Here is a 24,663-nt window from a genome sequence, read left to right on the forward strand (position 1 = left end):
CAGACAGAGCACTTACTTGAATTGTGGTCAATGGCAGCTTCATCAGCAAGCAAAAGTATCTGCAAAAGAAGGGGGATTTATTTTACTTGTCTTTGAAATTGCATTACATAATTAGAAAGAAGGAAAGCAATCTGCATTTGTACAATGCCTTTCAGATCCTCTTTACAATGTACTTAATAACCAATGAAGTCATGGAGTCATACAGCATGGAAACAGGTTGTTCAGCTCATTGAGTCCATGCCAACCATCAAGCACCCATTTACACTAATTCTACACTCATCCCATTTTATTCTTTCCACATCTCCATCAACTCCCCCCAAATTCTACCACTCATTGACACACTGAGGGTAATTTACAGTGGTCAATTGACCTACTGACCTTCACGTCTTTGGAGGTGCACCCAGAGGGAAGCAATGCAGTCACAGGGAGAACATGCAAACTCCACACAGCCAGCGCCAGAGGTCAGGACTGACTCCCAGAGTATTGATGCGAGTTTTTTAAAAACATCATCACACACCATGCTTACACAGACAATAATGTGATAATGACCAGACAACCTGCCTTAAAATTTTGGTTAAAAGAAAAATATTGGCTGCTAGCACCTGAGGGAAAATTCCACTGTACTTCCTCGAAACACTGACATAGGATCCATTGGGAGGGCAGGCAAGGCTCAAATTTAACATCTCAGCTGAAAGACAGTATCTCCAACAACATAGCACTCATTCAGTACTGCATTCCAGTCTCACCTTAGATCCTGTTCTCAAGTCCCTGGCGTATGACATGGACCCTAATATTCTAACTCGCAGATGAGAATGCTGCTTGCTGACCCAAATCTGACACCATCAGAATGGACAACTGAAATGTGTCCCACAGTGTGTAACCAGCTCCTCTAAATGGTTACCATTATGTTTTCTTTTCTTTCAAACTATTACCACAACAAAGCCCTCAACATTGCTCACTCAGAACAGGATCCAATTCTGCAACAAGAACTGCACAAACAAGTAACCATATTGCACAATCTCATGATCATGACAACCTCAGCTTTGTAATGGTTAGATTCCAGTTCTTCAGTCTCAGGCGAATAAAATGATTGGACTTTAATACGCAGGTCAAGTAAACCACAAGAAGAGTAGTGGTATTAAGTAAGTATGACTTGAACTTGGACCATGGGTTTTGGGGTCTTGTTGATACATGAAATATCCTGGTTTGCATTAGAACCAAGTGGCTCATTGCACAATTTTGTCCTGGATCAAATTAAAATTAATAGTGCCTCATCACCCACACACTCCTCCCACTGGGTCCCCTCCCCCTACAGTTCCCATCTGCCCACCCCACCTCCCTTATTTGATTCCATGCTCCGACTTCTTTTCCTATCAGATTCCATCATCTGCAGCCCCTTGTTGTCTCCACCGATCACCTCCCAGCCTCTGTCATTATTTCTATTCTTCCCTCCTCCTCCCCACCTGGGTCCACCTATCGCTTGCCAGCTCTAGACCCACCCCTTCCTTTTACCTTCATACTAGCTATCTCCCCTCTATCTCTCAGTCCAGATGAAGGGTCTCGATGCAAAATGTTGACTATCCATTTCCCTCCGTAGATGCTGCCTGACCCGCTGAATTCCTCCAGCATTTTATTTGTTGCTCCAGATTCCAGCATCTGCAGTCTCTTGTATCTCCATCACAATAATACCTCGGCACTTAATAAGTAATAAAGTATCACAGAATTCCCATAATTTAACATGGAGCTTCCCAGCCCAGTTCTAGGACAATTGGAAATGTTCATTGACTACCAAAAGAACTCTTTCAATAGCAGTCCACTGTTGACCTGATTTTAGGCAGAAGGGCTAACCTGGGGCCAGAGTGGGAAAATCATGTGATCCAAACTTCTGATGGAAATCAATGGAGGAAAATCACACAGATTTTCTCAAAGATATGCCTTCGAACCTATCTGGTATTCACTAGGTCACATGCTGATAGACTATTGAAAATCCACCCCTTGATCTTGGTCTTGTCAATCTTTGTGAACTCCTGCATAGGGACATCGGGTGTCTGGAAGAGTGATGGAGGCAGTAACCCACATTGCATTGAAAAAGAATCTGGATAAACACTTGAACAGCCACAGTCAACAAGGCAATGAACAAGTAGCTGGGAAGTGTGATTGTTGTTTAGCAGAGTATTTAGCTGACCGGCTACAACTGAATGAGTTCCATGCTTCAACTGTTGGTGAGACCACACATAGAGTAATGAACATGAAGTTAGTCTCCTCATTTCTGGAGTACAGAAGAATGAGAGTGATCTTATCGAAACTTATACAGTGCTGAGTGGGATTGACAAGGTAGATGTTTTGCCTTATGGGGGAATCTGGAACTAGGGAGAATGATTTCAGAATAAGGGTTTGTCCATTTAAGGAGATGGGGTGGAATTTCTTCTCATCAAGGGGCATAAATTTTTGGAATTCTCTTCCTCAGAGAGCTGTGAAGGTCAAACAAGGTCGAGGTCGACAGATTTTTTTCATCTATTGGTGAGCTGAGGGTTACCCGGAACAATCAGGAAAGTGAAGCCATGATCACGTCAGCCAGGATCTTATGAAAGCTGTATGCCCAACCCTGCTCCTATTGAAAATGTCCTTATTTTCTTAACCTAACTTGTGAATTTTTAGCCATCAAAGAGAGTGATAGGTGCTTGGAATGCACTGCTGGGGGTGGTGGTAGAGGTTGATACAATAGGAAGATTTAAAAGACTCTCGGATAGGCACGGATAGAAAAATGGAGGATTATGAGCTGTGTAGGAGGAAAGAGTTAAATTGATCGTGGGGTAGGTTTACATAGGTCGGCACATCATCGTGGGCCGAAGGGCCTGTACTGTGCTGTACTGTTCTGTGTTCTATGTCCTTCGTAATAATGGGCTGAATGGTCAACTTCTATACAATACATTTCAATGAATCTGTCCTACTCTGTGATGCTTCATCAGCTCTGGGTCAAAATCCTAAAACCTCCCGCCAAACGACCTGTGGCAGTCCCTTCACCAGATGGACTAAAGGGGATCAAAGCAGTGGCTCACTCTCGTCTTCTCTGGCCTAATCAGGAATGGGCCACGGTCACATCATACCCATGAATATCTTTTGGGATCTTGAACCAGAATCTTTCACAGCTGACAGTAGGAATGTAATGTAGATATAAAAGATTTAACTGACTATCGTAAAAGCCTAAACATGGAGAACCACCTTTTTTACAATGAAGGGGGTAACTTTACACATTACTGAGATTTTCTATGTTGAGATTAGGACACTTATTAACCTTTGTCAGATGGCTGAATGACATTGGAGCCTGGTGAAGGGAGGTGATTAATTCAGGTAAAAGGACAAATCTCTGTATGAATGAGGTTGAAAAATCCACACAGATACTGTCCTCTGAACTTCACACACAGTGCTGTCCTGAAATGGAAAAATGATGACTATGGAAGTGGATCAGCACTTGGACTCTATCACCTTTAACCTTTAGATGGCAGCTCAGGAGTCTTAGGTGGTAAAGTTTGACAGTTTGGGGCTAGGAGAGATGATCAGGTGAAGAGGTCAAACAGTGCTGTCAGGGACAGAGGATATCATTCATTTAAGGCTTATATTAGCTATGATTCATTGTTATGACACACTTGAGGGATCTTTGTCTGTAACGGCTGCTAATTATATTGCCTTAAGACACTCCATGTTAAATAGCGCCATTTTTCTTAACTCATTACTTATAAAGAGCAAAATGTTGTCATTTATTTGTTTAAAAAATGCTTCTGTCATCAATGGTATAGGAGATGGTCTGATAAATGTTCTGCGTGCCTCCCGAACAATTCCTTCTTGAGGGGAATTTTAAAATCTCAGGGTAATTTGATGAAAGCTTCTGTTTCAGTGCAATTGCAGAAAATTGCAAATTAATGGGACTGTGGAACCAAAAGAAGGCCTGAGCAAATCCAAGGGAATTGGACATTGCCTCTGTGCGACTGTGTGTCAGACTACCAACAAAATATGGAGAGGAATTAACTACCATCACCATCACTAGAGAAATTGTATTAAGCAAATTAATGCAGCGAAAGGGCGATAAGTCTCCAAGAGCTGATGATATGCATCCTCGGATCCTAAAAGAATTGGTTACTGAGATAATAGATGCATTGTTGTAATCTTCCAGAAATCCTCAGACTCTGGAGAAGTGACAGAGAAATGGAAAACTGCTAATGTGCCAATCCTTTCAGAAAGGGAGTAAGGCAAAATGCAGGTAACCTTTGGCTAATTACGCTCACATTTATTGTTGAAAAAAATGCTAGTATCAGTTATTAAGGAAGTAATAAGAGCATATTTGGAAAACCATAATCTAATTAAGCAGTCACAGTAGTGCAGCATACTTAAGGAAAGATATCAGTTTATTGGAGGTGGTTAAGAGAAATTCACTAAGGTGATTGCAGGTATGGAGGAGAAGCCTGATAAGTCAAGGTTAAACAGGTTAAGGCTCTACTTGTTAAACCTTAGAAGAATGCGAGGTAGTCTTATTAAAACATGTAAGATTCTGAGGGTGCAATAACTGCTGAGGGGATAAATTCCCTTCATGGGAGAATCCAAAACTAGAGGACATGGCCTTAGAATAAGTGGGCTCCCATGTAAGACTGAGATGAGAAAGAATTTCACCTTTCAGAGGGTTGTGAGTCTTTGGAATTCCTTGCCATAAGAGGTCTTGGGACATAGATGTCTATATTTAAGGACGAGATACATAGATTTCCAGTCAGTAAAGGGATTGCAGTTTATAGGAAAAGGACAGGAAAATGGTCAGAGTCAGAGTTGTACAGCACCAAAACAGGCCCTTCAGCCCACTATTTCCATGCCAACCTTTCTGCTCATCTACACCAATCCCATTTGCCAGCATTAGGACCATATCCTCCTATGCCTTGCCTATTTAAGTGCCTGTCAAGAGGTCTCATAAACGTGCTGATTATATCTCTGGGGGGGGGGGAGGGGGGAGAGCATGACTGCACTTGGGAAGGAAAATATGAGTGTTTACAGGGGGCAAAAGAGTATGAACTTGTAGTGGAGGGCAATTTATGCATTTACTAGTTGCATTAGAGAGAGTGGAGTCGCAGTGTGGAGGAGAGAGGGGGCATTAACTGTGAACCTGTACTGAGGCAGGATAGAGGGGAGCCAGTAGATGTATTGTATTGGGGAGGAGACTGCAATGGTGTGACAGAGGAGGAGAAGGTGTGCTTATACTAGAGGATGGAGAGCATCAGCATGTACAGAACAGGAGGAGGTGGATGGATATTGAGTAAGGAGAATGTGGTTGTCTATTGGGAGGGAGGGAGGGAGGGAGGAGAAAATTTTAATGTGTTTTCTGAGAGGTGAATATGAACAGTTATTGGGAGAAGAGAATGATGCAGTACTGAAGCAACAGAGAGTGAGCCTGCACTGGGGATGGAGGGTTTGAGTGCAAATGGGAGTGTAAATTGCACTGGGAAAGAAGAATGTAAGAGCAATGCACACAAAATGCCGGAGGAATTCAGCAGGTCAGGCAGCATCTACAGAGGAAAATGAACAGTCACCGTTTTGGGCTGAGACCCTTCATCGGGACTGGAAAGAGAGAGGGCAGAAGCCAGAATAAAGAGGGGGAGGATCATGAGCTGGCAGGTAATAGGTGGATCCAGGTGAGGGGTGAAGGTGGGTGGGTAGGGGAGACGGGAATTGGCAATGATATGAGAGGCTGGGAGGTGATCGGTGGAAGAGACAAGGGGCTGAAGAAGAGGGAATCTGATAGGAGAGGACAGTTAACCATGGAATAAAGGGAAGGAGGTGGGGAACCAGAGGTAGGAAAGTGTGGGTGTGGGTGATGGGTGATGGCAGATCGTGAGGGTGGGGGGAGGGAAAGAGAAGGAGTAAAGGGGCCAGAAGGATAAGGGGAAACCAAGGAGGTGGGGGGGGAGGCACAGAGGGGAGTGGTTACCGAGAAATTGATGTTGATGCTGTCAGGTTGGAGACTGCCAAGATGGAATATGAGGTGTTGTTCCTCTAATCTGCACCTAGCCTCAACTTGGCAGTAGAGGAGGCTTTTAGCAATAGAGGAAAATGTAAGTGTGTGTTTAGAGACAAGTATGCAAGCATTCGCAGGAGGACAGAAAGGCTCAGGGTGTCTTGGTTGGGAAAACGTTAATGTGAAGTTAGGGTGGCGAAGGCAACTGTGTAGTGAGTAAGTGAATGTGAACTGAGTTTGGGGGTGGAGCAGGGTAGTGAATATGAGCATTGACGGGGGGAGGAGCATGTGAACATTGACTGTGGGCTGAGAAAGTCGGCAAAGTACTGAGGGAGGAGAGTGAGAGTGTGTAAACTAAAGAGAATGTGAGTATGCACAGGGGCATAGGTGAATAAGCATACACTGGTTGTGTGGTGTAAGAGGGTGGGCAGGTACCAGAAGGAAGAGAGTGCACGTTGTGTGCTGTTTGCATTGGGGAAGAGTGTGAATGTGCAGTAGAGAAGGGGAGAGTGAGTATTACTGGTGAGTTTGTACTGCTTGGGTGGGATTATTGTGCAAGTGTGTACTGGGAGTGGAGGGAGCTTTGAGCATGTTCTGGGAAGTTCCAAGAGGGTCACCAAAATCAAATGGAGTTGGAGGAAGGGTTGAGCCTGTGCTAACTGGTGGACAGAGAGAGGCAGGAGGAAGATGCTGCGATGAACTTGCTTGTGGGGAAAACTATTGAATTCAAAAATTTTAACCATTAGACTTGGCAGCTAGGCTTAAACTAGCCTTCCACCACTGCCACCTCCTCTCCAGGGTAGAGAGAATGAAATCCTTCAATTTTTGAGTTCAGATAAATCAACAGCAAAACTGATGCCCTGTGTAACTGTTTGTTTGAGACCGATACTCATATCAGCTTTTCAATTCTCATCCATTGATCCGATTTTGCTAAATTCCTCACTTGGCTTGGAAGCCTGTTTCCTCTATTCTTAAAGATGTCAGAAGCAATACATTCTGGGAAAATTCCTCCTATTCACCGGCTTCATTGTAAAGTCAGAATAATGACAAATAATCATAAACCCTGGTAGGATTAATTCTCATTTTTATAGAGGGCATACGAGCCTGATTTATGTCAAATGGAGACAATCTGTCTGTACTTAAAAAACACATCTTCTGAAATTCATTTATTACCTGTAGTCTAAAATCAAATAAATATGTCCAAAGGTTCAACCTTTTAGGTCTGGAGACTGGTGTTGTAAAACCAAAACAAAACTTGGAGCCAAAAACAAGTGAAGCCAAGTAGAAATGTGTTAAATCAGTGGCACAAACATGACTTTTATTAGACACAACCTGTTTACCACTGCAATCCAAGTCATTGCCAAGTTATTTAATTTAAGAGAGCTTTCTTTGTGTTTTCTCCCAACATTCGCTTTGGATATTTGCTTCCCCTTGCCGAAGATCTATTGACATCATTATTGCCCTGCGCAGATGTCAAACTACACAACTGAAATCTGCATTGCAGAGGACAATTTGGGGTTTGCTTGCCAGAAATGAGTGAGGAGAGTGTAGATTAAAGTCTGCCCTGTTTCCTTGAATTGAATGCCTTGCAACCAATGTAAGTAACACAATCTAATCAACTTGAAACCTTAACTCTCTCTGTCTGGATATGCTGCCTGACCTGCTGAGTACTTCCAGCACTTTGTGTTTTTAATTCAGATTTCCAGCCTCTGCAGTATTTTGGTTTTGTAGTGAAGGTGTTCAGTCCGCCTTAATCGCAGGGATCCTCATTGGATCTTTGGTCTGTGACAAAAGATCAGGGGGATTGAGGGCTATAGGGATCGGACACAGAGGAGGACGAGGTCTGGGGTAGAACACATTGAATGGCAGGGCAGGCTTGAGGGTGTTCTTGACCTACTTCTGCTCCTATTTTCTAGTGTTCTTCTGATGCTGAGTGCTCCAAAGCCTTAGGAGGATCAAAGACCTGAAGAGTGATGGGGAGAGATGAAAGGTAACCTTCGGACTGAGGATAGGATACGAGGCTTAATGGGAAAGAGATTTGAGTTCTAAGGGACCATGGCATGCATGGGACTTTAAATGTACTGATTTTAGGAGTGGCACAAGTACATATTTTCAACTTTGGAGACACAAGAGACTGCAGATGCTGAAATATGGAGCAAGAACAAAATGTCGGAGGAACTCAGTGGGTCAGGCAGCATCTGCAGAGGGCAGTGGACAGTCCACATGAAGGTTCTCAACCCAAAATGTCCACTGACCATTTCCCACCACAGATGCTGCCTGACCCGCTGAGTTCCTCCAGCATTTTGTTTGTATTTTCAGAGTTATCAGATGAACCCATGCAAGTGTCCATAACCTCTCTGTTAGCTGTGGAGCAGGGCTAGGTGCCTTGCCCCGTTTCCCTTTACGCATACTCTAACAGGTCAATCTCTTCTCAAAGGCTGAGGATGATATTCCCCACCTACATCTGCCAAGGTCCATTTGCAAAGATTTTGAAAATAATGTGAACGCCCAGTGCTGGCAATATTTGCACAGAAACAAAAAGAAAAATCTCACAATGATGCCCCAAACACTCTCATGTGGAATAGGCAACAATAATAAAATGCAATCATTGTTATTGTATCAGCTTGGGAAGCAGTTTGCATGCAACAGATAATAACCCTGCTCTCAATAGGATCATGGTAGATCCTGCACACTCCCCTGCTTGATCACCATTAGAGTCCACTCTCCACACTGAATAAGGTCACTGATCAAGTATCCTCAGCCCCCTGAGGTGGAGAATTCCAAAAGTTTACAATCGTCCACATAAAGAACATTCTCCTCACTTCAGCTCTATGTGCCTGATCCTCTATCCCTAGACCATGCCCTCTGTCTATCCCACCAGTATCTCTCAATAGAATGTCCCAGTGTCGACCCCCTCACAAGGTGAATTCTTCACTCTTCCTGACAGAATTGCCAGAATAAAAACAATGGTGTGAATCCTCCACTTAAAAGTCGCAGATCCATTTGCTAAAGTTCAGCCTTCTGCTCCAGTTACAGATCATCTCCAGGACACCTGTAGTGCGCCAGTGGGAATCCTCATAGAATCCATTGGATTAGTACTAATTTCCTCAGATGTCCCAGCTCCAAGGCTGGGAAATCTCCCTGAGAACCCATGTCAGGTTACACCTGGTGTTCAACAACCTCATTTCAATCAATGGGAGGAAACAGCTATCCACTGAATGGTAACTTGACCTCTTTGTGTGATTTATTTCAATTGATTTAATTGTGATCAATTGTTTCTAAGTGTTGGCAAATGAACTTTAATATTTTACTTTATTTAATTTAAATAATTTAAATACTTTTATTGTTTTCATATTTTTCTAGTATCCATGTGTTTTTGAGAATTTTTGAATGACAGAAATATTCAGTCTTAAGATATCTTTATTAGTCACATCGATACACACAGTGAAATACAACGTTTGCTTTCTGGGAGCAGCCCGCAAGTGCCGCCACGTTTCCAGCGCCAACATAGCATGCCCACAACTTCCTACCCCGTACATCTTTGGAATGTGGGAGGAAACCGGAGCACCTGGAGGAAACCCACACAGATGCGGGGAGAACGTACAAACTCCTTGTAGACAGTGGTCAGCTTCCTCAGTGACGGCTTTAACAACAGGGCAGCCGGGCACCAACTTTCACACAGAAGATCTATCCCATTATTTTGTTTATTTGGACCAGAAGTCAGTAAATAACACTCTGACCATGAAGTGGAGAGCCCCTGCAGTATGCTAGGTTTTACCGATCAGCTAGGCATCCATATCCCAATGAAAGACTCCACCAGTAATCAGAATAGAAAAAACAGCATAGTCCAAAGGCAAGTAAGCAGGAATCTTGGCTGTGAGCTGGTCAGCAGAAGATCCAGCCCAGTAGATCACACAAAGGACAACACCTTTGACAATTTTATACCTTCATAGCACTCCACTGAACTGCTGAGCTAAGAGCATTAAAATGTAAACCTGCTACTTTGGAGGAGTCCAACTCTGTCAAGCTGACAGGCAATCTCGTTTCAAATTTCCATAAATTTAACTTTGGAATGATACAACCAAAACAACTGCTAAATATCTTTGACATTAGCCAATTTGTTGAGAAGATCATAGGCAATTTGTAATGGTCACAGAGCAAATCATTCCATTGATGCAGGGTGTGCAGATATTCCAGATGGATGTTTATCCCATATATCCTTGTTTTCTCTCTTCTCTGCTTGAGATAATGTGGGATAGAGCCAACATTTCCAGTTCCGGATATGGGTAACCACAGGCCTTTGTTCAGCAGCTTTACAAGGGAGGCCACAATAGAGCTGGTAAAGTATGTCCTTGTTTCCTGATTAGAAAGCACCACCATATACAGGAAAAGGAAGTCAAACATTAAAACATTGAAAGGATGAGTTCAGATCATGAAAAGGAAAGCCAAATCAATTCAAATGATCTCTCTTCTTGAACTTGCCGACATGTTTACATTATTCCCTTCATAAAAGGATGGTGGGATATAGAGCTTTCAGGAATCTTTTTCCTTCTTTTAATATATATAATACACAGAGAATAGGGAAAATGGTGGACTTTCTTAAAGCTGCCTCACTGCTTTCTCATGTTGCAACAATGCTTTGGAGTGAAAGAACTTAAACAAAATCTTTGGAAACCACATTTACAAGGATGGCCATTAATTCAGATACTTTGTGAAGTGTCGATGGTGTTGGCAAGCTTTGAATGCGTAAAAGATCACCTGCTTCTATTAGTGCACATTGCCAGAAAATAAAGGGATTTAAACAACAGTTTCTGCAATTCTAAGAGAACTTGGAACTCTTAGAAAATCCTGTTCCACTCCAAAGCCCTTGGCTTACATTTGATGAGAACAGCAGCAGTACCAGGGAATGTAGACGGCATTGAAGCGAGCCATGAAAAGGGCAGCAACATGGTGTCGAGCTACAGGTAGAAGGGCCAGGAAAAGCGAGTGTAGGTAATGAGAAGCAATGGTGTGGGTGCTGATGGAGATTTTTTTTAATGCTTGACAGCATGGAGCAGACAGTATGGCGAGGAAGAGGGTGGGGTTAGGGGTGTTGCTTTTCCGGTTCACACTCTGTGACAGGGAGATAAATGTTTGTTCTGCTGGAGAGGATGAAATGACTGACTTCAGGAGTTTTGGGTCAGCTTGGAGAGTAGTTGATGAGTTGGTTGGTGCAATGTGTCCCTCCTCATCTTCCTTCAGTTAAGCCATACTGCAAAAAGAAAGAGGTGGCTGCATCCACCAGTAAAGGTAAAACACAAATAATATTCTGCAATAGACACTGCCATAGCAAAATTACCTTTTACTCATAGGTCAAAAGTGATAAAGATCTATTGCCAACCTGATTAAGGTTTATGATGTTGTTTAACTGCAACTCAGAAATCCCCAGCAGTTTATGGGACACATTCACTCATGAACTGCATCTGATGCCATGAGAGGCACATAATTCCCTTTCATATGCAGTGAGGTGCAGACTGCTAAACAGCCAATGAAAGTTCTTGGGCACAGCAATATTTAGGAAAAGGATAGAAGCAAAGAATTAATGGTAATTATTGCTGTGCATTGATATCAATTTTTGAACAGTATCTAGAAAAAGGACAGAGGAAATTTGAATCAACAGATGTAAAGCTAATATAAAAGAGCATCTAGTGTGCTCCTGGTTGAAATGATAGATTACCTTTATATGCAAACATATACAGTGGGGACCAGTGCAGAAACATTGAATATTGGTTTAATGGCCATCTGTTAAAGGATTAAATATAATTTCACCCAATAAAGTATTTCAACTTCTGACAATTTTTTATACCTGGACTTTCAAAGCAAGTAAAGTCTTGTGTGTAACCCAGGACTAGACCATGGAGACATTTACAACATTTAAGGATGCTTTGATGGATCAAGGAACAAGAATCCAACAACCTTAAATCTGGAGTGATGGGGATTTCCAAATTAGTCAAGCATACAATCACGGATCATGCACTTCATGTGGGTGGTAGTACAACCCTGTGGCTGTTGTTACACCATGGCTTGTCCCTTGATTCAGCTTGCAAAGCCCTGATAAGCCATGGCTTTTTCATATGCAATTAGTGGTAAGACTCATCATGATCTCAGTCACTAATACATGTTTCACTCCATGTACCAGCAATTGAATGGCTGTAGCTGTTAAAAGTTCACATCAGGTTAAATAAAACCCTGATTAAAACAGAAACTATGTGGAAAAATTTATGACCTAAGCATTGTCATTTCAACTCTTGCTGTAAAGTGTCACCTTTGTTTCTCCAGTTTAAGTGAATACAAAAAAATTTTTTTTAAATGCTCCAGCTTTCAGACCATGGTCAAAAAAACTGATCAACCTCCAGCTACACAAATGGTAGGTCAGATTTTTTGATAAAGTGCATGTCAGAGGAGAAAGCAAGATCAAAGAATGTGTCTTAATTCACAGCATTCTTAAAATAAATGGAACAAGCTACAATCTCCTTTTGGTCATAAAATAAACCAACTCCTCCCAAAAACATTGAACCAAACCTGGGAGGGAACTATAAGGTTGCAATCCACACAACGGTTCAGATGACATTCTTCAGGCATGTTGAACCTCAAGGCTTTAACACCCAATGTTATTGGTATTTTATAAGATGCGAATACTGAGTTTCTTGTCATACCTTGCTCAGTCTGAAGAGAGTTTCAAGGGTATGGTACCTTGATACACAAAGAGGCATCAATTGCAGCATTTCACTTCAGCAAATAAGCGACATGGCACTCACTGTTCCGTGGTTTGATTTGCATTTGATTGCTACATGCCATGATAATAAGAACATAAGAAACAAGAGCAGTAGTAGACCATTCAATCCTATCCTGCAAGATCACAGCTGACCTCCTATCTCAATTCCGTTCTCCTGTCCTTTCCTCAGATCTCGTGATTCCTTCAATATTCAGAAATCCATCAATCCCTGTTACGAAAGAACTCAACATCTGAGTGCCCACTGCCCTCCGGGCAGAGAATTCCAAAGATTCATTGGACTCTGCATGAAGAAATTTCTTGTCATCGCTAACCCAGATGGCTAGTCCCTTATCCTGAGACTGGTTCCAGATGCCTCAGCCACAGGAAACATCCTCCCTGCATCAAGCCTGTTGAGCCCTGTAAGAATTTTGTAAGTTTCAGTGAGATCTCCTCTCACTCTTCTAATTTTCTGAGAATATAAGCCCACCTTTTTTCTGTGCCAGTTTTTCCTTAGTAGAGATTGAGGCATGCATGATGTAGCTGGTCTGAGGGGGCCACACTCCTACACACACACACACACATACAAACACACATACACGTACGCATGCACACACACACACAGGCACACACACACGTACACACACACGCACACTACTTAGACCTTCTGTTGGATGTTGTGGCTGTAAATAATTATTTATTTCAGGAGGGTGTGTCAGCCAACTTAACCCATGGCAATGTGGTAAAGAGAGGTATTCACAAATTATTGCCCTAATAATAAAAAGTAGCATACACCAATACCAAAACAGTCCGGTGTCCCCCAGGGTGAAAACTCAGACATTCTTTATCTCCAGCAGTGATACAACAGCAAGCAGTAGCCATTGTTTTCTATTCATACACTTCACAGAAATCCACCACAGCAAGTGAGTGACACTGTTTCTCTACAGCAACTACTGCATTTTGAAACACCTGGTACAGCTCTCACTTCTCAGGTGTTCACTGTGTGAACCAGACCACACATCCAAGAGAAAATTTAGTCACACTGGCTACACTTCCATTGTTTCTGATATTTTATACTGCAGCAATGACTTGAATTGCAAGCATCTTCTCTCATACAATACACTGCCTCACAGAATTAAACCCTTACACCATCTTCCCACAACTGCTGATCAAATCCTGTAAAATATAAACATGGAACAACCAAGTTTACAGAGAATTAATGAGGTCATTAAATGTATATTTGCAACAATTACTTATAGCAATCTGTTTTGCTGATTTTCCACATTCAATTGCACTTTCGGTAAAGAATATCTACACTGGGTAACAATCTGCATCTGAGTCCATGATCAGCACTTCAACATTAAAAAGAGTTATAAATCCCTAGTGACAGTAACATAGTTGATTAGTTTCATCAGACCTCAACTGGGCTGGTATGCAGAAGGAAACAAAATGTCAAAGCAGTCTGCCTGCAAGCCAACATATCTCATGCTGAGAGAATACAAAGGCAAATTATTAACAAGATAACTCAATACTAGACCAGTGGCAGAGCAAATCTTCAATACAGCTTCTGACAGGAATTATATACATCGTTCCAGGTTTGAATGGAACAAAGACATGGGTACCAATTGGCAGCAGACCGAAGATAGTTGACTATTCCCAATGGTCCTTTAATGTAGCCCTTGTGATGCACAAGACAAGTGGGATGTGATTGTAAAATATGGGTGAACAATAGTCAAACCTTGCTTTCTGAAGTGCACAAAGATATAGGTTGCACAAGTGGTGAATCTAGACATTTACTGACAGGGGTTGGGAATGCCAATAGTATGAAATTTATGTTCCAACCTGCACTGGGACTGTGGAATTCTGACTCTCAGAAGATTTTTTTGTTGACTTTTAATGCATTCTATCAAAAAGTTGGAGACAATTATGATTCTACTTTCCAAGCCAAGAAAAGACTCTTTTGGATGAGTTTGAGATATATTAAATATGAAATAAATACAGTTGCAGCAACTTCAAAACAATTCATTTCTTTAGAACTTCACCCCCCAATCCATAATGTTTATTTGTGAACCTTTCATAACACTCAAACTGGCACTGCTTTCATCAGACAAAACTGGCTCAACAGCACCTCAGTCCATGACCCAGATCTATTGCAGCCCAGGTATGGGATTATTTTTATTTTTCGTAACTTTAGGAGGGATAAAGAGGAGTCAATAACATTGAAACAAAAGCTCAGGGGTGAATACTGATGAAATGCCACACCCAAGCATTAATCCATCTTTTGCTCTAACAAGCTGATCAACCTATTGTATATTTCCTGCTTTGAAAATACTTTATGAAACAGAACATATTGAAAATAGTTAATGGGTCAGATAGGATAATGCATATTTGTGGAAAGAGAGAGACAGAGAGAGATGGAGAAAGAAAGAAAGAGAGAGAGAGACAGAGAGAGAGAGAGAGACAGAGAGAGAGAGACAGAGAGACAGAGAGAGAGAGAGAGAACTAGAGTTCTGATGAAACACTATTGACCTGAGACTTTACCTGTTCTTCTCTATCCCTGTGTTGGCCCCAACCCGGTGAGCATTTCCAGTGTTTTCTGTTCTAATTTCAGGTTTCCAGATTCTGGAATATTTTGCTTTTTATTTCAATGATTTTATCTGCTATTGCAGACACTTTTCAATGCCAGTATCCAAAATAGACTTTTCTTCTGGAGGCTGGGACATGGGTTGAAATGCTGAAGTTGGGATACATGCGTGAGTCCCTCTTGGTGTGGCAACTACATTGAATCCGGTTGAATTAAAGACGACAGGACTTTTGAAAATAAAGCAAACACATCACTTCATTGCAGACCTAGTTGAAGAAGCCATATAAGAGTTTCCAAAATCCCTTGTGATATCTTATCTCAAATAAAGACGAGGAGGTGAAAGACACACAAAGAGGAAATGGTACAGAAGGGCGGTTTCCATTCGTAGTTGATACAAATCAATTTTTTTTATCAAGAGCTTTCTGCTCTAATAGCTTCTCAAAGCATGTGAAACCAGTACATTGAAGTATATTCCTTTCACCTCTGGAATTTAACTAAATCCATCATGAATTACTGTGATAAAAAATTCCTTTCTGCAATGATTGTAATAGATATCTCATTTATAACTAAGACAAGATGAGATATTTTTGTTAGTCACATGTACATCGAAACACACAGTGAAATACATCTTTTGCGTAGAGTGTTTTGGGGGCGGCCCACAAGTGTCGCCACACTTCCGTCGCCAACATAGCATGCCCACGACTTCCTAACCTGTATGACTTTGGAATGTGGGAGAAAACCGGAGCACCCGGAGGAAACCCACGCAGGCGCACCGGGAGAACATACAAACTCCTTACAGACAGTGTGGCCGGAATTGAACCTGGGTCACTGGCGCTGTAATAGCGTTACGCTAACCGCTACACTACAGTGCCTGCCCAAACAATAAGGCGCTCGTGACCCCAACATGATTTGAACACGCAGCTTTCTGATCTGGAGTCAGACGCACTACGGTTGCACCACGAGGTCTCATGCTAGGCAGCACGGTAGTGTAGCGGTTAGTGTAACGCTATTACAGTGCGAGCGACCCGGGTTTAGGTGCATGAAGGAATATTCCATTGTGGTTTAGGTTTGGATTGACAGTGAGGTGTGGGGTCAAGGATGGGAGAGTGTTGATGGGCAGCAATGCAGAAAGCTGGGCAATATTCAACCTGTTGGACCACCAACCTGAGTACATGATGTCGAAGCTGGAAGCTAAAAGAACAAAATGTTCCTTTCTCTTGCACTGTCCATCATCATTTTAATGAGCACATGGATTGATCAACAAAGATAAAATAATTTTGACAACAGAGGTTCAGGCATTCTGTGAATAAATTTAATTAAAGATTTATAATGAGTGGACAAGACTTGGAAGATATAATGGATCATCAGATATTTCTATGAACTGTCCAGCTGCATTTGTAAACTACATAATCGGCAATGTATATGGTAGCCAGCAGCTCCAGCAAGGCATTTCCCCTTGTCTGATGTCTGCTTGTGCTGCTTACTCTTCCCATCTCATTAAACCCAATAGGCAAACACTCTCAAAGGTTGCAGTCTGCAAAAATGCACCTGAAGCGTTCAGGTTAGTTATTATAAGTTTGGGAAATTTCTCTGAATTGGTTGATGATTGGTTCTTCCTGGGGAGAAGGAAGTGGGCTCAAGGAAAGAGAAAAAAAAACAGAAGGAATTGAGTGGTGAATACATTTTCAAAAGAGTGGTTAGGTTTAAAAGGCTGCCATTTTATATATATTACTGCAACTTATGTCTGAAGGACATGTTTCAGAACATTTATCAAGAGAGACATACATGAGATGTGTGAACAAATAGTTGACATGGCCTCAAGAAATCCAACTGGAAACCCTAAAAAACAATTAGATTCTTGATTACTAGTAAGCTGTGAAAGAATTCCTGAGCTTCTGGATGAATACAGTCATAGTAATTTGAGTGTTTGTATCATTTTTCTGCCTAACTTTTATGTAAATAGAACTTATCGACTCAGCATCTAAAGTTGTCATTGAGAGATGGATTTGGTGCACGGGGAAAGTCCACTGGAGTTCTGGGTTGAGACATTGTCCATTCAGATCTTGAAGCTGAATGCAAGTTGATCCCACAGGGATGAAATTGAAAATGCCCCTTCTCTGCTTGTTAGAGATTTCCTAAATGAAACAATGATAGATAGTTTCAATTTAGTTTTTGTTGGACATAGATTAGAGTCCATGGGATCCAAGGCAAGTTGGCAAATTGGATCCAATTTTGGCTTGGTAAGAGGAGGCAGAGATTCATCATGTTTGGTTGCTTTTATGGTTGGAAACCTATGACTAGTGGTACACCATCAGGATCAGTAGTTGGGGCCTTGCTATTTGTCATGTAGATCAATGATTTGGATATGAATGCAGGAGGTATGATGAGTAAGTTTGCAGGAGTCATGAAATTGATGGTGCCGTTGATAAAGTAGAAAGTAACCTTACATTACAGAGTAAGATTGATCAACTGATAAACTGGGCAGAGCAATGGTGGAAGGAATTTAGTCCCAATAAATGCCAGGTGATGCATATTTGGTGGTCAAATAAGGGTAGCACATACACCATGAATGATAGGGCCTTAAGGAGTATTGAAGAACAGAGGGACCTTGGTGTACAAGTCCATCGAACCCTAAAGGTTGCTGCACAGGTAGATGAGGTGCTGAAGAAGACATATGGACGCTTGTCTTTATCAGCCAGGGCATAGAATATAAGAACATGGAGGTCATGGTACAATTTGGTTATGCCACAGCAGGAGTACTGTGGGCAGTTCTGGTCTCCACACGATAGGAAGGATATGAATGCCCTGGAAAGTGTGCAAAGGAGATCTACCAGGATGTTACCTGGGATGGAAAGGTTCAGTAATTGGGAGAGACTGGATAGGCTTGGTTTGTTTTCTGTTGGAGCAGAGGAAGATGAGGTGGTCCAGGTAGAGGTAAAAATTATGGGGCATAGATAGAGTGAATAGAGAGAAACTTTCCCCCATTAGAGAGATGTCTAAAACCAGAGGCCATAGTTTTAAGTTGAGAAGTAATAAGGTTAGAGGGGATCTGAGGAAAAGTGTTTTCACCCAGAGAGTGGCTGCAATCTGGAATGAACTGCCTTAGAAGTTGGAGGAGGCAGGGACTCTCACACTTAAACAGCATTTGAATCACTGAGGTATAGAAGGCTGCAGACCAAGTACTGGTAAATGGAATTAGCATAGACGTGTACTTGATGGTCAGCATGGATATGGTGGGCTGAAGGGTCTGTTTAAGTGACGCTAAAAATCACCTGTGCAAAATTGCTCATTTTAGCATTAATCCTCAATCTCTAAGAAGGATGAGCAGCAGGTGATCTTCTGAGGTACTACTGCTACCTGTCTGCTGGGTAATCATGCCAGGAAGATATTCCTTCATGTGGAAACATTCCTTGACTATAATTAAGTGAAATTTTCTTTGCAGCAATTTTAATAATGCAAGCATTCGTGAGAACAGGACATGTTTTCACTGGGATTCAGACTGAAACAGATCGTAGATTTGGGCTTGTCTTCTTCCTTGACTTTTGGCAGCCTCTGTACTCCAGTTCTTTTATAATTGGTTGTTGAGGTCCTACAGTCCTACTGCGCACAAAGACACTGCAGCTGTAAACTCATAGTATATGTGTCTATTTTGAACACCTCTGTCTAAGGATTTAGTTACATTGACAATCATGATCAACAGAGAGGGCTGAGGATTTAGAAGTGAAGAGTAGGCAAAAACCTTAAAAAGCAGAAAGCACAGTGCACATTCAACCTTCAGTTCTTTGGCTTTTTTTCCCTTGACTTCCTTTCCCAGTTTCCTATTTGTTATTCAGATTTTCTTTTCCCTTATTCCTTCTGCTTGCTCGTCCTATTATTCCTCTTGGTTTTCATGATCCATGCATTCTTTTGTCTTCTCCACCAACTCGTAACATCGACAATTCCTTTCCCCCTACAGATGCTGCTTGATCTGCTGAATTCCTCCAGCAGAAGGGAACTTTATAGCTTCCATAGACATAGATTGAAGGAATCTAGGATTCAGCCTGATTCTTTCAGTTCTTTGACATGACACTGCAGGAAGTATGGGAGTCCCTTCTGCAAAGGGGTGCTACTTCAGGGGAACTGATTTCCACATTCTGGGCATAATGAAATCAAATGAAACCACATAAATTCTATCAGCATTGGTCTATGGTATGGCAAAACATATGATTAAGAATTAATGGAAAATTTCCATACAGCGAAAACATTGGCTTTTAGAATGAATTGCACTTGAATTAGTGGGTGTGTCAATGCCATTCACACTTCTCACTACTGTTGAGTCTGGTAGTAGGTTCACAGTCTGAATCAGAATCAGAAACAGATTTATTATCACTGACATATGACGTGAAATTTGTTGTTTTCCAGCAGCAGCACAGTGCAAAGACATAAAAATTCATAAATTACAAAAATAAACAATGCAAAAAAACAGAATTATGAGGTAATGTTCATGGGTTCATGGACCGTTCAGAATTCTGATGGTGGAAGGGAAGAAGCTGTTCCTGAATCGTTAGGTTTGGGTCTTCAGACTCCTGTACCTCCTCCCTGATGACAGTAATGAGAAGGGGGCTTGTTCTGGATGGTGAGGGTCCTTAATGATGGATGCTGCCTTCTTGAGGCACCACCTCTTGAAGATGTTCTTGATGGTGGGGAAGGTTGTGTCCGTGATGGAGCTGGCTGAGTCTGCAATCCTCTGCAGCCTCTTGCAATCCTGTGCATTGGAGCCTCCATACCAGGCTGTGATGCAACCAGTCAGAATGCTCTCCACTGTACATGTATAGAAATTTGCAAGAGTCTTTGGTGACATACCAAATCTCCTCAAACTCCGATTGAAGTAGAGCCCCTGGTGTGCCTTCTTCATGATTGCATCAATGTGTTGGGCCCAGGATAGATCCTCTGAGATGCTGCTGCCCAGGAACTTGTAGCTGCTCACCCTTTCCACCGGTGATGCCTCAATGAGGACTGGTGTGTGTTTTCCTGACTTCCCCTTCCTGAAGTCCACCGTCAGTTCCTTGGTCTTGCTGACGTTGAGTGATTGTTATTGTGACACCACTCAACCAGCCTCCTCATTGTCATCCGAGATTCTGCTGACAACAGTGGTGTCATCGGCTTTGCTTGGTATATCTGGCAAGCTCCAATCATTAAATCAGCCACCCTGATGGTGGTGCGATGGGTGGGTGTATGGTTGGTGGACAGCAAAACTGGCAGGTGGACAAGCCACCCTGGGTTATAGGGGTAGCCCACGAGCCAAACCAGAGGGAGATGGGAGACAAAGGGAGGCTTTACAGTGGCCAGCATTAGTCCAAGGGTTCAATGTGGAGCTGGAAGGAACATTCCTGCATCCACAGTTAGTCAAGTTACAATAATAAAAGGTTGACACTGAACTAAAGCAGGAGACATTAATAATGATGAACAAAAGCTTAAAGGTGAGAGAGAGGCGGAGACCGAAAGGATGGAATTACAGCACATCAAGCTCAAATTACTTCAAAAATATTCTGACAAGGTATGAATAAAATCCAAAATATTTTTGCAAATTATACTTTTTTTAGATTTGTGCCAAGCTCTCCTCACGTTTGTACTAAGGCTCAGTTTTTGTAGCAGACAGGAGTCCTATTTTGTCTAGAGAGCTGACTGAACTTCTAAGGTAAGAACTCACAAGTTTTCTATCAGCCATCAATATCTGAGTTAATTAAACTAAATTTTCTTCTATCAAACAATGGCTGAATAGATCCGTCTACAGTTTCTTCTGGGAAAAGAACTTGAATGAAAAATGCACATACTCTTTCATGCTTGGAATGGAAAGGTAAATCAACAGTGTAAAAAAGGACTACAGAAAAAAAACACTAGGGAAACTCAGCAGATCAGGCACCATCGATGGAGAGAGAAACAGATTTAACATTTTAACCCAATGACCCTCAATCAGAATTGACTTCCTATGTATCTCCAGCGTCTTTTGATTTTATTTCAGATTTTCAGCATCTGCAGTTTTTTTTGCTCTCCAATTAGAGTGTAAATAAGGACTATTGATAAAGCAAACCAAAATCATCACTTGGTTTCATGGGCATTGAGTAGATACCTTAAAAATATTAGACGTCGAGTCTGGAAAATTGTAGCTATGAGGAAAGATTGAATAAGCTTGGGTTATTTTCTTTCGAACAGAGGACCCCAAGGAGAGATTTAATTGAGGTGAATAAAATGATTATGATCCAAGATAGACAAGGTAGGAAGGACATACTTTGCTTAGCAGAGGGCTCAAGAACTATTCACAAAGTTATAGAAGCAGAAACCCTATCCTATAAAAGGATCTGCATTTGAAGAGCTGTGACCTGTAGGGCTACTGACAATAGACAACAATGGGCTGAGTGGTCTTCTGTGTTATAAATTTTCTTTTATTTCTATGAATATGGTGAAACATTGTAGCTTCTTGAAGGTTATAAGGCACTTGTAAGAGTCTTATTGATTTATTTCCTTTGTTTGGAGAAGGCAGTAGTTAATTCCAAAGTTGATGGCATTCTTGGTCTACACGGGCATAAACTTTTAAGATGCACCTCACCCACTCCTGCTACCTTTCCCAGGTCTTACAGTGACAGAACAACCAGTAATCACAGTGTCTAGAACATTTGCAAACCTACAAACCAAGATTCGCCTGGAGGGCAATGTTTGCGACATGCTGACAGAGCAAAACAGATGTATTCAGGGCTTTGCATTTCCTCATCAAACTGGTTTCAATAAGAATGCTTTCTAATTTATATGGACTCCTGCTTCATTTCTCCCCCCTGTGCTTAACAAGAGAAAACTTGGCAGACGGTTCAGAAGAACAATAGAGTATCTATTTCATCATGCAATTCAAAACATAATAGAATGTGATTAAGTTCTTAAAACACATAAAAAATTATTTGAAATTTGTGACAGAATGGGAGGAATTGGAAATTCAAGGAGGCTGCACCTACTTTTTTTATTAAACTATTATCTAGAGTTACTAATAAGCAGCTTGTAGTTCAAATTACTAGATCACAAACGAAGTCAGGATACTGCTGATTCAGGCTAGTTCCGATAATGATCAGCCTGCTTCAGTTTCTCTGGATATATTTCAAGTAGGTTATACACAGACAAAGCTCCTATTCAGATAAAATCCCTGACTCTTAATTATTCTAATCATTGCTCATAAAAACTGTGGTCTCCTATTACACAGCTTAAGAGCAAAACTCTTTAATACCGGTAATGTGTTTGATAATATCAATTACTGTGGAGAGGTTCTAATAATGTATAGTTATCTTTATATCTCACTGTTTATCTACAATGTATACACAGCCATAATTTACAATGACATGAAGCTACAAGGATCTATTAATGTACAGAGGTGAAGAAAGAGGTAATTAGAAATTCAGGCAGATGAATATATGAATAGGTAGATTCGGTGAGATTAGATAAGTTTCGATTCCAGACTATATTATGAAAAGATTGGAAGAAAAATCGAAATGTGCTGATGGTAGTTTATCAAGACAGGGCAAGATAACCTATAGGAAGTAGTATCCTATTAAAATAGCTCTGCAACAATTGCATTGTAACTCCAATTGAAATGAAAATAACACCTGCAGGATATTCACCTTCAGTTCAAATTATTTTTAGTGAAAGTTTACTTGTTAAATATAACCAGCATTTGGACAATAATAAAAAGAACTCCATGTATGTGGAGTCATTTGCTTTGCCTCAACAGAGTCCACTGTATAACAATGCAAGGTGTTTACGTTGCTCTAAAGCAGGTACTAAATGTTTCTGCATCGTAACAATAATTAAGATATTACATGACTAGCCAGCGAAATGAATTAAAGTACATCCAAGTTTGATTGATTAGAGCAATTCTCATCATTATAATTCACTGATCACTTTAATGATATTGTTTTATACTGCTTCATATAAAGGTCTTCAGGTTCCAGAAATGTATTTCAGCTTTACACCAAAACACAGCCAATGAATGAATAGTGATGGTAAATGAAGCAACAACTATGCTGTGTACATTCAGACAAAATGATTTCAATCACTGGCATTTAAAAAAGGAATCTGCTTTTAAACTAGGACAAACTGTTGTGCCACAACTACTGACAAGATGATGCCCATTCACCAGATAGCAAAGGACCTTTATCCAAACTGTACCTTCTGCAAGGGGACTGGATCAATGGGCAGATCAGAAGGAAGAGTTGTTATTGTGACTGCTGGTTTTTTCACTGTCCTTCATGCATTTGGGGGAATTCATATGTGGCTACAAACATTCTCCAAGGAAATGAGGGAATAAAAAATTAAAGAATAAACGAGAATTACTTTTAAAGTGATTATAAATAAATAGAAAGATTGCAAATCAACAGGCAACCGGGTCTGTGAAGTAGAGAGGGGTGAAGCATGGGACCCTCCAGTAATCATTAAGCAGTAATATGTAAACTAAGTTGTAAACTAAATACTGCGGCTAAAATTGAATCAGTAGCTGCTAGAAATATTCAGCAGGTCAAGCAGCATCTATGGAGAGAGAATCAGATCAATGACTTTTCATCACAACTATGAAGGGGTGTGTGTGTGTTTAAAGGTAAAGTTTAAAGCGCTGTGCACACCCTTGCAGGCAATGCATTCTAACTAATCAAGTCAGAAACAGCAAGTTAAAATGTGGCAGAGATTAAATGAATGAAAATGGGAGTCAGCAATTGATAAAAGCAGAAATTAACAACAGAGTACCAAAGTACCAATAAGAGCAGAGGCAGAGAAAGAGCAGGTACCAGCAAGAAGCACATGAACTACTAGAAAAGCCAAGGTCAAGAAGTAGGATTTAAGACTGAAAGGAGAATTAATGTGGAAGACCAGTAACAATGACAAATACTATACTGTAAGCTTACATTTAATTTTTTGCCACTTGTACATGAGTGAGAAAATCTTAGAGATGAACTATTTACACTAATAATTTTTGTCTTTGTGTATAAATGTATGTTAAAAAACTCAAGAGGAATGGCATGATATGCATGAAAAGCAGCAATAGCTCTGCAATTTGTCATATGTACATTTAGTTTGTTGTACCTTATACTGATCAGCTTTTTGTGCATATTTGCAGATAATTGTTGACATTTCTCCCTATATTCCCATTAGAAAAAAAAGACATAAATCACCAGAACACAGTATTGTGATTATTCATTTCTTGAGAATAATTCTTAACATTGCATGTTTGGAATTTCATGTTTCATTCCAGTTGTGTAAAGTCTTTACTCTCCTGAGTTTACGGTCTGGATTAGTCATTGTGGAGAAAAGCTACTTTAGATT

This window comes from Pristis pectinata, chromosome 18, assembly GCF_009764475.1.
Source record: "Pristis pectinata isolate sPriPec2 chromosome 18, sPriPec2.1.pri, whole genome shotgun sequence".
Classification (NCBI taxonomy): Eukaryota; Metazoa; Chordata; class Chondrichthyes; order Rhinopristiformes; family Pristidae; genus Pristis; species Pristis pectinata.